Here is a 17,504-nt window from a genome sequence, read left to right as displayed (position 1 = left end):
TGTGCTTGTAAGTTTTCTGTGTCCAAAGTGATGAAAGGGTGGTAATGCAGCCTCCAACAGGTTCTTTGTTACAGAATGCTCAAGGTGTGTAGTCTATCTTGATGTATGGCATGGCGTATGTAAGGACACAGATATCTATGGAGAAGGAGCTGGGGGAGGGAAACAAACTTGTTCTGGATCACGTCTGATCTTTCTAATCTGGAAAGGACCTAAAGCAAATGATCCTGCTGCTGGCACCTTGCCTTCTTTCTGAAAGAAGCAAGTTGGCTCAGTCCAGCTGTTATCCAGGGAGAGAACAAGTTTGTATGCACTATGGCTGAGCATGGGACAAAGATCCTCAGATGAAACAGTATGAGCATACCCCAGAACACTCTTAGTCAAAGCTAGGTATTCAAATCAGGTCTCCAGAGGTCAGAGCCCTCCGACTACTTCATTTGGAGAGAGGTAGGGGTGAGAAAATGTCCCTTTAAAACTACTTTTTGCTGTCAGTTAAATAAAAGGGCATTTCAAATAATGCTTTTGAATCTACTGTACAGGTAATTTCAGGAACACTATCACCCCTCACCTACTGCTTCAATCCCACCTTCTTTCAAGACCCACAGAGAGGTATATGAATAAGCAGTGACATCTTATGGAAACCAGAGCATGTAAAGCCACCTTTATACCACCAAATAACTTTTTTTTTTTCTTTCTTCTCTGTAATGAAACGTAAATAGTGGGATAAAACTCCTAATACAGGCATCAGTAAAAAAAATGGTGACCTGCTTGACATCTGTGGCAAGTCTATGTGAATCAGTAGTTACCTTCCTGCCACTACATTTTTCCCAGCAAGCCCTAGAGAAGAAATGTGCCTGTGGAGGGGATAGATGTCATTTTAACTTTCCTTTTAAGTACTTAAATTTAAGGGAGAGGTGTTTGCTTGTTTTTGTTTGTTTGTTTTTAGCAGTGTGTGTGTGCATTTTTTTTTTCTCCCATTTAGTCTTCTTCTACAGTCTTTCCTTCCTGCTTTTCTTCATTCTAATCATTTGGGATTCAAATTGTATTCAATTTGTGAAGAATTAAAAGAGTGAAAATGATTTCAATATTGTGTCTCCTGTGTCTCAAGCATAAGCATTGAGTTTCCTCCTGTGCAAGGTTATCATTTTCAGGGGGAAGGATAGGGAGAGATTTCATTTTCTTTCACAGGCACACCTAATCCTCTCGAGTGAACACTTGACCATCCAAGGTGTCTACAAGAAGAAGACCCTCATCATCACCAGAGAGTCTGTTTCACCTCAATGGGTTGGTTTGCACCATGTCCAGGGAAGCAGAGCTAGTCTAAACCTTTTCCTGACAAATCACTAATGCCAGCTTGAGCAGGAAGAGGAAACAGTGGGTGAAATGAGCCAGTGAGATTGAGAGGAGGAATGCGGTGAGAAGAGCCACTAACCTCTGCACTCAGGGATACCAAACACAGGGCTGTATGGTTTCATCCAACACGGTGGATGGCAGGGGACATTTCCAGGGCAGAAAGGAATGCAAGACCTGGTTTCGGGTATCCCAAAACATCATCCAATATGGTGACTAGATTAATAACTTAATTTTACAGTTGGGAAGACCTCACTGGATGACTTCCCTTTACCTGACTTTCAAGTGTCTACAAGCACCCTTCACTCAGACAAATCATTTGTAGGCACATTTGGGAACTGCTCTTGGAAAAGAATGGATGTAGTGGAGGAGTGTTCACTTGCCAGAGCAGGAACTCGTACCCCAAGGGAAAAGCTCCAGATCCACACTGACACAGCAGCACCTCAGAGGCAAATCAAATCTTATTGGAGCACTGAAATGTTGATCCACATTTAGAGTACTATGTCACATTACTGCTGGTTGTTGGTTATTATAAATGCTATGTTTCTCTGGAAAGAAGATGTTGTTATACATGGTCAAGGATTTTTTACAAAAGCCAGTTGTGCTTCATGGAGTTGTGTATAGCTGACATTATAAAAAGTTTATTATTGGGCATTTGAATACTGAAGGAAACCACACCCAAGTGCCATGCTGATTTTTCCAATGTGACTCCAACTTTGAGTGGAAGAAGGCTAAAATCTTGGCAAATAAAGAACCATATCATAACTTCATGATATTGTTGTGAGCATTAGTGGCTGAACAACACTGAAATGAGCATACATAATAGGACTTTCTGACTTTCAGAGAATAGATCACCTAAAGATGGTAATTTAGAATGTTAAATCTGGATCTGAATTAAAGGGCAGTGGAATAATATAAATGTTAACATTTCTCTCTGTGGATTTTACCTTTGAAGAGTACACAATTCTGATTTTGCTTTCCCTCTGAGGTGAGGAATATAATCAGAGAGGTGCGCTAACTAGAGTTATAGTAGAGTCAAATTAAGTTTTACATTGGAGGATATATTCCACCTGTGTTTTTTTTTTTTTCCCCAGGTTATCTTTTTACAACTAAACCAAACTAAAAAATGGTTTGGTGTAGCATGTAGCATCAGATGCATTGCATTGTAATATCACTAATTTAGTGACCTAGAACACAGCCCAAATACTAATCCAGTCTTTTACTCCCCCAGTGGGAAAAAAAAAAAATCAAGGGAGATTTCTATATTGCAGAAAACATTAGAAATTTTATGCAAGGGAGAATATCATATGTGCTGAGGAAGGTAAGATTCTCTGAGCTTTGAAATTGTTGCTCTCTCTTATTTATTTATTTATTTATTTATTTATTTTATATTAGAAATATCCAAAATACTGCAACAGTTTCTCTCCCTTTGCTGCTGTAAGATGCAATATCAGAATATATCAATATCCTGCCTGCAACTCTCTTGTTCCTGAACTCAGGTCAGTACTACGTCTGAGAATAAGAAAGAAATGAACACCTTTATGTTTCATGATTTATAAATGGTGGAAAAAAAAAAAAGTTTATTAAAAAAAATGAGCATACAAAGCTACATAACAAAATGCATCCTGATGTTTTGTGTGAAAGAGGAAATTTCTTTTAATTATAGAGAAATAATCAATGTTTTTTGTTTTGGAATAGGACTGAAGTCAAGGTCTGAGCTCTGTTGCAGAGCAAACACTAGAGGAAAGAGAACAGGTACTGCAGTTTGCCTCTGACACCATTCCTGAAAGCCAACTTTTGACCTGCAGGACTGTATTTTCTTGTTCCTTGATGTACCCCTTACCTTCTTTTGCCAATATGGTCAAAGACTAATAATGGTGCTGTTAGCAAGAGATGGAAAAGTATACCAGTGTTTTGGTCTGTTTGTTGTTGTTGTTTTGGTTTGTGTTGGTGATGTTTTTTTGCTTGCATTAACCGTGCATTTTCTCATTCACTTAAAGAAAATAAGAAGAAGTCCTTAAATGTTTTCCTTTATACATGAATTCATAGCGCTAGACAATGTTACTTAAAAAGCGGTATGCTAGAAGAGGGAGAATAAATGCATAAAAATAAATAGTGAAATATTTCAAAAAGATAGATGGATGGCAAGACATAGTAAAGGCCTTATGTTATAAAGTCATATTTATTTTGGGCAGTTATGAATAGTCCTTTGCTGAGTAATAGGGCAGGAGGGGAAACAGAACTTCTTCTGGCTCTGTGGTATTGACAGCAACAGTTGTACTTCTTGGAGATGTATAAACTGGAACTGAAAGCCGGCATTTTACAGAGTTTACTTAAAACAGGAATTAGTTCCAAGGCAAGTTTGTGACTCCTTATTGTTTATTATATAGTTGTTCAACTCCCACCTTTCCATGTACAAAATCAGGATTTGATTCTTTATTATAAATGCAACAGAGCCTTAATTTAATTGGCAACCACATGGATTCCACCAGGACAATCCCACTCTCAAAGGGGTTGAGTATTTTGGTCTCAATCTGGTAAAGCTGTCAAGTAGAGTCATAACTTCCAGAACAGACATGTTTTTCCTGAAATAAGCAAGCTACCCCAGTGCATAAGAGTTTGGATGTTTTGGAGTCAGCAGCCTATAGGAAAAGGGTGCTGAGCAAACAGATTCAAGGTGAAGAGAGTGGGTAGTAAGCACAATGAATGAGACCACTGCAGAAAACAGCAGTCACTGAGGTTTTCAGGAATCAGGAAGGCCATCTGCCACCAACCAATGGCTTGATCACTCTCTAGCTTGTACAGCTTGCTCTCTGATCTTATGATATCTCTAAAAGAAAAGCTGCCCACTTTAATATGTTTTGAGCAAGTCTGGTGAATATTCCAGAAGAAATCAAGACAAATAACCTCTAACTTAGTTGTTGACCTAATGCATGGATGGGCTCATACAATTCTTCAAGGAGAATATAAGGTCTTCTTCTCAGAAAGAAAGAGAAGAAACAAGATCCACACAATCTTCTTACCTGTACTATGGGAATTAATATTAGATAAAAGTTCAGGTGAAGACAAATCAGTGTGTAATTCCCACAAAAATTAGTAGGCTGGTTTAAACTATGTCTTTCCCTACCAACTATCAATATTAATCTACTAACTCAAATGGAACCTACAGACAAATGTTTTACAAGGATTTTATTTTACATCATTTGTCACATGTTAAGTATCTCGTAGGAAAAAAACATATATAGAATACTGTGAAATGACTATTCAAAGTTCTACAGCCTGTCCTGACTGTAAGACACAGCTCTGCATGGGTGGAGACAAACTAAATGACAATGAACATAGACAGAAGTTGTTCTAAGGACCTACAGCAAATTAACAGTGGGAAAATCTGTTGAGGTGTTGTTATTCACAGGGGTAAGAATTTCTGGCTCTTTGTCAGTGATACCTTCCTATAGTGCTACCAATGAGAATGAACATCTTCAATGAGGTCTCAGCCTCTTCAGTATAAGAGAATCCCATGCCACAGAGCTGAATTGTTGTTTGTTTGTTTTAATCATTATTATTATTATTATTTTCTCTTAAGTTATCAGTCTGAATGAGAGAAGAAATCACACAATTAGGTCTACAAAGACAAAGAAAAGCTTTTTCTAGCTGTTTCTAGAATGTTTTACCGTATGACCTTTATGCTTCTATCTCTAAAAGGAGATAAGATTAAATCTGCTATCAGTGAGCATTAAAAATAATTTGATTTTAACTTCTGTTATTCTCATACCTTAAAAAATGAGTGATAGATTGGCTGACACAGGAGAAAAAGTGCATAGGACTTTGAACTTCAGCAATCACTATCACACTATTATAAACTAAAGAAGAAACTAGCTGCACTGGGAAACACAGATAAAATTGTGAATACACTGATGTAGGTATGAATTGTGTAGCACATCTAGTAAGCCTATCACTTTACTTATTTATTGGGTAAGTCTCCCAATACAGGTACACACAGCTGAGACTATGCACAGTGACTTAAAGGCAGTAGACTTGAAAGCAATATAAAATTAAGAGACACAACCCAGTATACGCAAATCATTACAGTAATTTCCAAAAAAAAAAAAAAAGTGGTTAAATTAGAAACGAAGGATGCAAAGTCACAATTCTGTTTCTCTCTTACTTTTGGGAGGGCAAAAGAGCACTGCCTCATTGCACTTGTTGTTTCCAAACTTGGTTAAGGAAAATCCCTCTTCTACAAAGGGCAGAGGCCAGGATTCTGTTTTTACACCAAAATTCTATCTTGCTGTGACATATAACATCTGCTCCTTGAAGGGAGCAGAATGTTAGGATGTGCTACATAAGCTGATTTGTATCTCAGTCACACATCTTCAGTCCATTAATCTGTCCAGTCATCCTGCCCAGAGGTAAACAAAGCCAGAATCTGCTAGAGTGAGCAGTTGCAGACAAACCTATATGTTGCTGGGATGAGGCTTGAGTGGATTTCTGCAGAGCTTATCTTGTGGTAATTACATACCAGGAGGTCTTAGAAAGTCAAGCTATTTAAAGAAATAGATAAACCCTACATTTTTTATTATTTATTTATTTATTAGCGTTAGTTTCATCATTTTTCCTTCTCTTATCACCTTGTGCTTGTTTTGGGGCCCAGTGTTGATATATGGTGCATATAAGAGGAGTGAGATAGCAGAAAGACAGGGAAAACCTAACTTACAGGCATTGTCAGAGGGGAATCCACCGTGAGACTCAAACTTCTGACAGAGCTTATCTTTAAAGAAATTGGAAGCATTAAGTCAGGGGCTGGAAGGGATGGATCAGCACTGGTAAAATAAGCAAGAAGAGCAGTCCAATATGCATGCAGGGCATTGGAGAGATGGAAGGTGAGAAGCTCCAGGAAACTTCCAACCTGCATTTACCTTTCCTCATTGTTGTCTCCACAGCAGTGGAGATGGGATGTTCCCATCTTCCCCAAAGCAAAATGCTTATGTGTAGGCAATAAGAAAAGGAAAGAGGTGGGGAGAGCCAGGCTCCATGTTGCTGGATCTTCACTGAGGAGAAGATGGGATAGAGACAAACTAACCTTAAGAACCACAGCCATCTCTTCTTTAAGACACAAGGGTTTCAGTCACTGTCCTGAGCTAACAGCACCATGCAACCCAAGGCTGCTGGTCACTCACCAATTGTCACAGCAGCAGCAGTTGACTTTAAAGCCATGTGTGAATCTTTGGGAACCAGCACATATTTCTCAAGAAGATCTTGAGCATAGCTGGCATTTTGTTTTGTCTTACTCTTGGGAGGCTGCTTATAGCTGTCCCAATTGCTTTTGTACAGTTAAGGGCTGGAGAGAAAAAGAAGAAACATTTCCCCACTATTTTCTTCTGCCAGTAACTGGGTATATAGAAGGCTTTGTTTTGTAGTGATGTTACATTAACACTTGAGGATACCAAGTCTAAGCAACTGAACCTTCAAAGGCAAGTGACATTTTATATTGTGATTACTGGTACGTCTCTCAGTCTTTATGACAGAGGAGACTGAGGAATTATTAGATCTTGGGAACATCTTAAAAGCTTTTACTCAAAGTCCATGGGATCAAACAGCAAATTTTCCAGGTGATAGGCATGCTGATGATATATCATCCTTAGATGTCTTTTGTACTGTCCTCAGTTCTTGCAGAGGCTGAAGGTAAGATTGCAAGAAAGTATTTAGTAGTGAATTGGTTGCTAATATATTGATAAATTGAGATTTGTTCATAGTAAAACATGAATATCCACTCACAGGGCAAGTCTCTTACATTTGAGACTCTATAAATACACCTGTACTCATGTCTCCCCTCCATCTTCCAGATCTAACAGAAGCAGGAGACACTAAGAAAAGTGATGCAGAAGAGGATTAACTGCGTTGATGCATCTGCCTCCTACGCCAGGACAGAGAGGGTATGTAAGCAACTTTGATTGCCCCAAGCTAGACACAGAGGAGGCTTGTTCTTTCCAAGAGTGTCTATGCTGAGCTGTTATTTTTTCCCAAACAGAAAAAAGAATAGTTCAATGTCAGTGTTGTTCATTGTTACCAGTACAAAAGCTCATCTCAGAGTTCTGGTAGCTTTTGCAATTCTACCACAGGTTTTCCAGTAACTGGTATTTGGTTGCATAAGGTAGAACTGCCAGAACTAAGTTAGGAACAGTGAAGTTTTTAAGTACAGAGTTGTTTGGGACATGGGTTTTTTGACCTCCTTTATATAGCATAGTCTCACTAATGGAGCTTTTCTGGGTCTAGACAGAATGGTTTAAGACACTACCAGGCTGGAGATTGCAATACACTGTGAAGAATCACACACACGCTCCCATTCCATTTCAGAGTAACAGCAGGTAGACCATGAGCAAGGGTAAGTCATAACCCAGGTGACTTTGCAGTGAATTGGATTAGAAACCTTCTTTGTGATGGAGGAGGTAACTTCATTTTGAGTGGCTAAAGAGCACAGACAGGGTCATTTCTTACACCTCTGCAGCTATTCCTGAAATGACTCTGTTATCACACCCCACAACATACCCTACTCATACCAGACAGCAAAGCAACTGCAAATTACACAAGGGCTTCACCACTGGCTGCCTCATGCTTCCCATGTGACTTGATATTGCTGTGAACTTGCTTTCACTGTCCACCATGTGCCATTGTCCTTGCACTGCCTTGGGGCTTCCACTCTCAGAAGAGAATTTAAAAGAATTAAAAATGATTAATTAAAAGATTTAAAAATGAACATAACTATCAACAGATCCTTAGAAATACTGAAAGGTATCTGTCATATTTAACATGTTAAATGTATATTGTCACGCTATTTAGAGTGCTCAAATATAAATATTTTATTTTTAAAACCTGGTGGAATAACATTTCACTTAAAATTGAATGTGTGGGCTGGTAACAAAATGCTAAGAAATAAATCATTAAAGCATATTATGATAAAGAAATACAAGCAAGACATTTAAACAACTTTAACTCAAACAACTGTATAGAACTATTATCCAGGGAAAATATAGTATTTCCCCAGGAATTACTTTTAGGAAAATATTTTTCTACCCTACAGAAGCACAAATATTAAAACTCTAAACATAATTTGTGGCGTTTATCACCACTGATGATAAACAATAACCTTAAATTCTGAATGATCCAATTATATTGTCTGTCCTCCATATCAATCCAACATATCTAAAGCTACAGAGCAACAAAAACATAGCATTGTGCAGTTATTGTCTCTGAAGTAATCCCTAGTTACCCTGGGATATAAAATTCAAATAGCATTTTGGTGTACACACCCATAATAGGAGATGCTGCAGTCACAAGAGTAAACAAATCTGATCATGATGTTTAAGCTGGGAAACAAATCTTTCAATTTGTTTGTGGCTCATCACTTTCCAAGCCCATTCTGAATATAGAAAAAGGTGTTAAGTTACCAACATGCTGAAAAAAGAAACCCTCAAACCTCCAAGTCTAAAGAAACTACCAACTAATTCAAGCAGCCTTGAAACTTGTCTTCTACCCTAGCCTAGCCTAGCACAGTAATAGTTGGGTTTTTGAATACTGCAGGTTTTGTGACTACACTGGGACAACAGCATAAGAAAGATATAAACTACAAAAACAAAGCAGTGTGCAGTTACGAGAGACAACATAAATTTCTTAAGAAGTAATTAATAAGGCCAATCTAGCAACAGAATTATAGTAGGCCCAAACATTTTTTGCAGGTGTTTACTTTTGACAAGTCAAGTGTTTTCATGAAGACAAATTATGTCAAGCAGCATGTTCAACCCACATACTTGTCTATTCCCTAAGGATATAGGAGTTGTCCTTGATATCTAAATGAGGTCAGGGAAAAAATGCCTTCTCTTTGCACTACTTTCCTGCCTTTAAAGGAAGAAAAGAAAAAGAGGCAGACAAAATGTGAGAAACAGCAGAGATTACCCAATAGTTTGTGCCTGTGTGGCTTTGACCAGTGAAGGTCAGATGTGCACAGCAGAAGAGTATTTGTGTGCAGCCTGGATTTTCTGGTTAATACTGCTGGAGCTCATTTGCCAGCTAGCTACCAACATCACTGCAAGCTTAGGAGCTCACTAAGTGAAATCAAAGATTGCCAGAATAGACTCTGAGCTTTCAGCAGTAATGTGAGATTGCCAAGTACATAGCTCTGGATGACATACCTAAAGTTATTTTAGCAAATGAGTGTTTGTAATGCAATGTAGACTTACAGACAAAGACACAGCAGGCTCAAGAAAAACATTACACCTCATATATAGCATTATGCATAAGATAGGGATCATTGCAATTTTGCTCTGCGTAGATGTATAAGACACAGTGCAAACTACCGTATATTCCTTACAAAGTAGCTTAAACTTCATAATCAATGAGAAATATTTTTTCTATTATTATTCTAAAATAATTTGCATCATAACAGAGTGGTGAGACCTCAATCAGGAAAATGACCTCACTGTACTGAGCGTTGAGCAGAGAAGGGATAATAGCTCTTTCTTGAGTTCAATATTATGTGCAGTGAAATGTTATAATTAGGACATGGAACCTATCAAATGAACTTATGTTTAGAGAAAACAGTCTAAACATATTTTCATCAAATGCACAGGAAGCAATAGACTGCTCTTAAAACTTGTCTCACAAAAGATAGGCACCAGCTAAATGAATCTATTGTCTGTGTAATGAAGCTGTCCAATACATTCTTTGGGATAATAAACTATCACTACCCATTGCAAATCCTAACACATTCTTCTGTGTAATAAAACAGGCACAGCTGAAATAAAAAATGGACTAGACACTGAAATATTGGCCCTTCTCAGCCTCTTCCCTGGTTGTGGAAATCATATGAGAGACTTCTTTATTTTCCTGAGCTCTGGGCAGTTTACAAGCAGAGCACTTTCCCAGTTATGTGTGTGTGTTGATGGTGGGTTTTTAATGACCTGGTTTTGCCTTTTCTTTCCATACCCAGGGCTGCTTGGCCAGAAGCAGGGAGACACCATCCAAAAGACAGCTTCTGGAAAGCTATAGACATTTCTTAGCAAGGAGGGGCAACATGTTGGAATTTGGGGTGGATGGGTGCATGCAGAAGTTGCTCTTCTGTGCGGGAGATTTATCTCTTTCTGATCGCCAGACTATCTTAATCTTTTCAATGGTAATGATGTGTGCAAGAAATGATTTTGCTGTTTATTGAAGCAGTTAAATCATAATTTCAAGGAGAGAGTAAAGGAAATGGCTTTTACATATACTTCTTGATATCATTTCTATGCTAATAATACTCAGATTGCTACATTTGAGAAAGGACATGTATATTTATGGGAAACAAACAGATGCAGGGCAGTGTCTTGGTTTGAGAGGATGAGAATAGATAAGACAAAAAAAAAAAAAAAGTTTTATGCCAGACTGATTTCTTCACCCTGGCATGAGAAGAGTTAGCCACAGCCCAGTTTATAGGGTCATTTCATAGCCTGACACCAGGCCTAAAAGGCCTGTTGTGTTTTGTGTGTTCCACTTGGTTAGCTGCCACAAGCAAAAAACACAGAACCCAGCTAACATCCAGCAACCACTGAATTCTTCTTCTGGAGAAACAGCAAGCCATATCATAGCTACATCTGCAGAAGGGGTTTTTTTGGCATATACTTGAACAATTCAATAATGTTTTCACTGTTTTGCCACTCAAGCATGTTTGGAGGTATGTGGGGCACATGATCTGATTAATGTTAAGTCTGTCATCTATTAATGTATGTACCTCCTGCTGGAGGCTGAGATTAATTTTGCTTAGCTCTAGATGTTTGGCTAGGCTCCCTTTGTACTTGAAGAATGAAACCAAACATTTTTAGTGGTTAAATTGTCATGATTTGATTGTCATGTCCCTTTGAGTTTAAGTGAATTGGTTGATGTCTTTTTCTCTTATTCACAGGGAAGTTATACAAAAGAATGCAGACATAGGTGTCCATGGGGAAAATAACTCGAGTTAAGTGAAACCCTACAAAAGCTTTCTGGATGTGACAGAAACATGATACATCAATAAGGGTTATTCCTGCAGCTGTTGGTACCTTGTCTCAAGTGCTCCTGGGCTGAAGGGATATGAATACTGCTTGTCAGAAAAACTGTTCCCAAGTCCTGGTAAAACCAGCTACCAAACCAAGCTGAAGAAAATGGTTTCTAATCTGGGATCACAAAAGTTGTCTTGGCTTGCTAAGCTTCTCAACTATTTTGTGTGCAACAAGTCTTTGTTTAGAGTTACTGTCACTATGAAGTCATAATCTCGATGTTCTTGTTTAGAAAGCTAAAACTACATTTAAAAGGAAACAAACAAACAAACAATAACCAACAAACACTAACAATCATACTCGGAACATAGTTTAAATCCCTATCCAGCTTGCTTTTATATCGGGGGGGGGGGGGGGGGGGCGGGGGGGGAGGAGGAGAGGCAGGGGAAGAAGAGAGAGACTGAGCTTGATTCAGATCCAGCTCCCAAACAAAAGTGCTGTTTCTCCAAGATACATCCTTAGAGAGTGAAGTCTTACCCCTGTGTCTTCATTTCCATATTTTGGAGCTAATTTGCTTCCTCTAGAACACAAACGTATATCAAAGCCTGTTTCAACTTTTCCTCTCTCTTGTTCCTCTCCCTTATTACTTCCATAATCATCAAATATTGTGGTCTTTTGTGGAGTTGTCAGGCATCTAAGAGAAGGGAAAAAAAAATATCATGTTTATTTGAGAGTCTCATATGAATGAATATGGACCTCAGAGTTTTGTATCATGTTCTAATTCATTTTTCAGACAGTCAGACCGATTCCAATTATACACTTTATTATAACATTCTGTATTACTTCATGTGTAAAAATACATGCATTCCAGTTAGTCTTGAAAAAGAGAAAATAATATCCATAATTTCCAGGATGTAATTTTTTTCTGTATCCATGCACAATTTTTTTTTTCCACTTTTCTTCACTTGCAGGGAAGGATCTGCACTAGTGCTGCATTCACTTTTTTTCTACTCCAGCATTTCCATTGTGGATTTTTGTCCACCTCACAATCACAGCGTCAATGGAGTCATTTGTGTTTGATCATTAGAGAAGGAATTAATGTCATTATCTACATACTACACTCTCTGGAGTGTACTACTCTGGAACTGTAGGCCTCCTCATCAGGCTGGATGAGATGAATTCAGTAGGTCCATCCTCTTCCTGATGTCAAGGAAAGAAAGGTCAGTACCAGCAGCCACTGATTAAATTTAGCAAAGTGAGGACACCTAGGAGATTAGCAAGACTGAGCTTTGCCACCTCTAGCTTTTGGTTTCAAGTCTTCAGTGAATGAAAATAAACATCTGTGGCTGATTAGAATTCATGTCTGATGGAAGGTATTTCAAAGAGTCAGTAACATCTGACTGGCTCAGGCTGAGATAAGTGTCTCAATAAGTCTCAAAAATCCACTTCTCCTTACAGCCAGTTCAGCAAAGACAAAGACAAATGAACATTGGTAAGATTTAAAATTTATTGGTCAGGATAAGCAAATGGGGATATTTTTTCTTAGAATTTAATGACAGTCAATGATGCTATGTTTTTTTGACTGTCACTTCTTCACTATGTTCCATGAAAAGCACATGAAAACCGTACAAAGAAAGTTTTCACTCAGGGTGGCCATAAATCCAGGTTCTGTTGTATTTTTATTTCATTTTGCCATTATCAGTGACAGAAACCCTGTTTATTTCAGTCAAGAAGGTGCCACACATTTTTTGAGAACTCTGAAATGTCAAGAAGATCCCTTAAAAAGATAGGAAATGTTATAAAGAGAAAAATCAATTCAGTAATATTAAGTCTCTAGAAGTCAAGCTTCTGGTGCATTTCTCATCATCAGTGATATAACAATAAATTTCACAATAACATTTGTAGGGCATGTGTGGCATACTGGAAGAGTGAGAATGCAAGCCAGCCTATTTGAGATATTCTGCATGGTACTCAAGGGATTACATAGTAAACTGCACAGTAAAAGAGGCTCTTTCTGTTATGTTACTGTACCTTGTTTTTGTTTGATCTGAATCTGCAATCAGTCAGTGCTTTTGTCCCTAAAGAACAAAGGGATTGGAAGAAAAGGGCTGTATTCTGGTTCTTGAAAGAGATCTAATTTTATGTCTCTAAGTTTCAAAAATGTAAACAACCAAAGAAAGAGAAACATGACAAGAGAAAGACAACCTCTTAGTTCAAACTACTATTGTACCTTGTTAGTTAATTCTATGTTTTTATTTAAATAATTGCCAAGCAGTTAGACAAAACTTAGTTTCCTCCAATTTGCCTGCCTCTGGCTGTACTGTTGTGCTTTGTATCATTCCTCTTCTCTGTATGCATTATATTTCAAGTGTTCATGGATATGTAACTCAGGTAACCAGCCAGAATGATTCATTACTTATCATTTCAAATGTCCAAAAAGTTGAATCCATCCATTGTTAAACAACAGCTATGTAACATGCATGAACATTAGCAAAACCAAACACATCTCCCCAGCCTTTAAAAGGTCTTTTTTTTTTTTTTGGGGGGGGGGGGGGGGGGAGGCGGGGTGCAGGTTGGGACAGGCAGTCAGACGACAACAGATAAAGGAAGAACCACAAAAGGAAGAACTTTTACGCTGTAGAAATCCTTGTCTTGGAAGCTGAGGAGGTCAAAGAAATATGTAGAGTTCAGAAGCAAGGAGAAAAATTCATGGAAGAAAGGTCCATCAGTCTTTTCCTGTTCCTTCTCTCTGCTCTTCCCCCTGGTAGCATTATAAACCTTCATTCTGAGAAGCCAAAAGACTTCTTTTTAGAGAACAACAGAAAAAAAAAAAAAGCAACCAACTTCTATTCTAAAGGGCTGTCTATTCTACAGTCAATCTGTGAAAGGATGTGCAAACCTTTTCAAAGCTGCAATCACATTACCTTAGAATTTCTACTTTGAATTAGACATAGTATGTTTAAATCTAAACCCAAACCTTTGAGCAGTATCTTTGAAAATAATTAGAAAAATTAGTAGTGTGGCAGTTAATACCCTTTACTACAGTTTTATAATTCTTTGGAGTACATTGTTCCCAAATTACCTATTTATTGGCATTGAGCAAGGAATGTATACAAGATGTGGCAGGGTGGTGGCCTGATGGGAATGCTGATCTCCAGTGCAGAACTTCTTTTTTCCTTTGAGCTAACAAGAATATTTGTATCTGCCTGTCTCCATGACTCATGCAATGATTGCAAGCTATTCCCCTCTGGGAGCCAGAGGCTACCAGCTCATCTGTTTTAGTACATGCGGTAATTCACTGCACTCTCTGGAAGTTTTCTTACATAAAAAACTCTGTTGACAAAGGTCCCATCTCAGGATTCTACTTTGGCTTAAATGGGCTATTTCACATTTGAAGTTCAATATTTGTTAAAGTACCTAGTAAAATTAAATTTAAAAAGAGAATGACTGTCCTCTCCATCATCATCCTCTCTGTTCCTACAATGGTCCTCATGCCTTGAGAGATGTTATTTCAGCAATGCTATCAATATGCTTCCTTATTTCCTTTTGTGGGTTGTATGGACTCTCCAACACAAAGCTCTACGTGCACTTCATAGAAAAGCAGAGAGGGAAGTAGAGAAGAATAGAAAAACAAGTGAGAGGGAAGCAGAGAAGACAGAGACTTCAAAGCTCAATCATCTAATTTTTCTAGCAAATGACTGGTTTCAGTAACTATTTCCCTAAGGCAGAAAAGGAGCCAGCACAGATTGTGGTTGTTACATGGTTCACCTACATCAGCAGGAAATACAAGCACATCAGGCAATGTACCTCACTTTTTTTTTTCTCTTTATTTATGTGTCAGTGTCTGGTGGCTGACATTTGCAGTAAAACCAAGAAAAATACATAGGGAAATTTTGTCCTTAAGTTCTGCTGCTCTTGAAAATAGGCCTGCTGGGCACTAAAATTTATACTTGACTTTTTAGAGAACTTTTTTTTTTTTTCTGTAATAAGCTTCTAGGAATTACTTTGACCAATGCAACTTCCACATGCTCTGATTTTCCCTGCTTTGATAAAGGCTTTCAGGTATATAAGGAGTCTAAATTAAAAGTGTGGAAATAGACAAGATTTATTTGTCTGTGAACCAGTCAGGATTTGGGTCACTTCGACTACCTCTTAGCCCTCCAAAACCTAGGTGGCCTGGTCTAAGTCACAAATAACCAGCAGTGGGGAGGGAAGAGAGGTTCTCCTGGACCATACTTTATTCTGTGATAGCAGCCCAGACATATGAGGTACATCACCTCCCAGACACATCCCTGGCCTTCTGTACATTACAGAGGGCTCCTGACTGGCTAGGTTAGCTGATTGAGTGTTAAAGACACTTAGAGAGTAAAGGGATATTAATCTCTGAAGCAATGGTCACAAGGAGATCCTAACTGACAACAGAAGACTATCAATGAATTTCATGTACCTACAATTATTTTCCAGGTAGTTCTTTAGCTTTCTACTCCTTTTGTGCAGTAGTAGAAGTCTAACTCTTAAAACATTTTATCTGCAACTTATATTAGCATTTTGGTATGTATGCAAAGTGAATAGAATGCAAACCAGTATAGGAAACAATTCTTCCAGATGAACAGTCCTATGTAAATGGAGGGAATTACAGTAATCTTCTCAAACTGAAACACTTTTTAAATTAAATTTCATTTGACTCCACTTCTTTCAATAAAATGTTACATTTGAAAGAATTACATGAATAAATTTCTGCTTTGAGTCCATCCAGTTATAGTTTTTTTGTTTTTTGTTTTTTGACACACTAAGTTTTATATACTAAGAAAGCTTAATTATCATTACTGCTACATTTGCACTAGATTTGTCTTCCAGTACAAATTTTGTAGTGGATGCCAAGCAATTTGTTAGAATGACACAAAACAATACAAATGAACCTTAAGTGAAATGTTCTTTATCAGCTGCTAGCAGCATCTACCCATTCTTCGTCTCAGAAATATAGGCAGAGCATTTCACACACTTAAGAAGCTTTTAGTATGGGTATGCAATGTGTATAGGGAACTCAAAAATAAGTCAAATTTAAAATAGAAGAAAAATGTAATACCCTATGAAAATCTAACTTACCTTCTATTTTAACTATTTAAAAGATTTATTTTTTTCCCAGTGATTTTACATTCTATAAACTACAGAGTTTTTAAACAGAAAACGAATGGATTTTCTTGGACCTGCTGGTAACTACCACAAAGTTAATTAAAAATATGAATTAAGTCTCTGAGCAATTCTGTGATACCAGAAAAATAAATAGGTAGTGTAGCAGTATACAATACTGCAGATATATTCCCTCAAATTTATGGCATTTTTCCACAGAACGAACAGTGAAATTGCTACTATGGATGTCCCACGAAATGTCTGCCTTCTCAACTTCCCTGCCTATCAAGAAGTTGCCAGTGGTTTACCATCTACACTGCAGCCTAGGCTCAGCCAATTGCTGGGGACAGAATTGCATTAGTTTTGTCAACCACTACAACCAGCAGAGCATTCAGCTCCATACTGTCTCATTGTATTAGGCACATAAAAAGGCTTCAGACATGTAGAAGAGCCCCAAGTACTTCACCTGGGTGATGAGCACAGCAAACATTTTCCTTGTGCAATCATAGAAAATAAGGGTTGGGAGTGACCTCAGTAAATCAACCAGTTTTTTCATCTGCCCCAAGGCGGGATCTACTGTACTACAGCAACATTGACAGATGGTTTATCTGAGTCTAATGTATTATTAAAAGCCACTGATAATGGACACAGCAGAACTTCCCCCAGGCAAATTATTCATATGTTTTATTAAACTTTTAACAATATATATACGTATATTTCAGCAATAAAGAGGTTGGAATCTTTATCATCATTCTTCTCAGTGCAATTAAAGTTAAATTTAAGAAACACCCTCACTCATGAAACATAATTTCACTTCCCCTTTATCTTTTCTAGAAAACTTGAACTTGACTTCAGAAGGGCATGGACATACCAGGGGGCTCTCTTTGTTTCCTCACTGGTACTCTTTTTCTTTTTTTGGGGGGAAGGAGTTTTACCAGAAGAGGGTGGCAGCCACTCTGAGATATTGGTTTCAGTTATTTACTAATGAATATTGTACTTCTCTCCTTCTCTTTTAAATTTAAT

General features: G+C 37.9%; 1 long non-coding RNA gene across 4 annotated transcripts in view; it reads right to left on the bottom strand.

The window, feature by feature from the left end:
• LOC310904168 overlaps window positions 1-17,504 on the bottom strand; it is a 46,718-nt gene that overhangs the window by 12,932 nt on the left and 16,282 nt on the right. For all 4 annotated transcript variants that reach the window (XR_014588091.1, XR_014588092.1, XR_014588093.1 and 1 more), the window contains one exon: window positions 11,889-12,045. This is a non-coding gene — a long non-coding RNA (uncharacterized lncRNA). The remainder of the gene's footprint in view (window positions 1-11,888; window positions 12,046-17,504) is intronic.

The sequence above is a fragment of the Anser anser genome, assembly GCF_964211835.1.
Source record: "Anser anser genome assembly, chromosome: 1".
Lineage (NCBI taxonomy): Eukaryota > Metazoa > Chordata > Aves > Anseriformes > Anatidae > Anser > Anser anser.
Note: the sequence above shows the minus strand (reverse complement) of the source record. Positions and strands in the feature narration are given on the sequence as shown.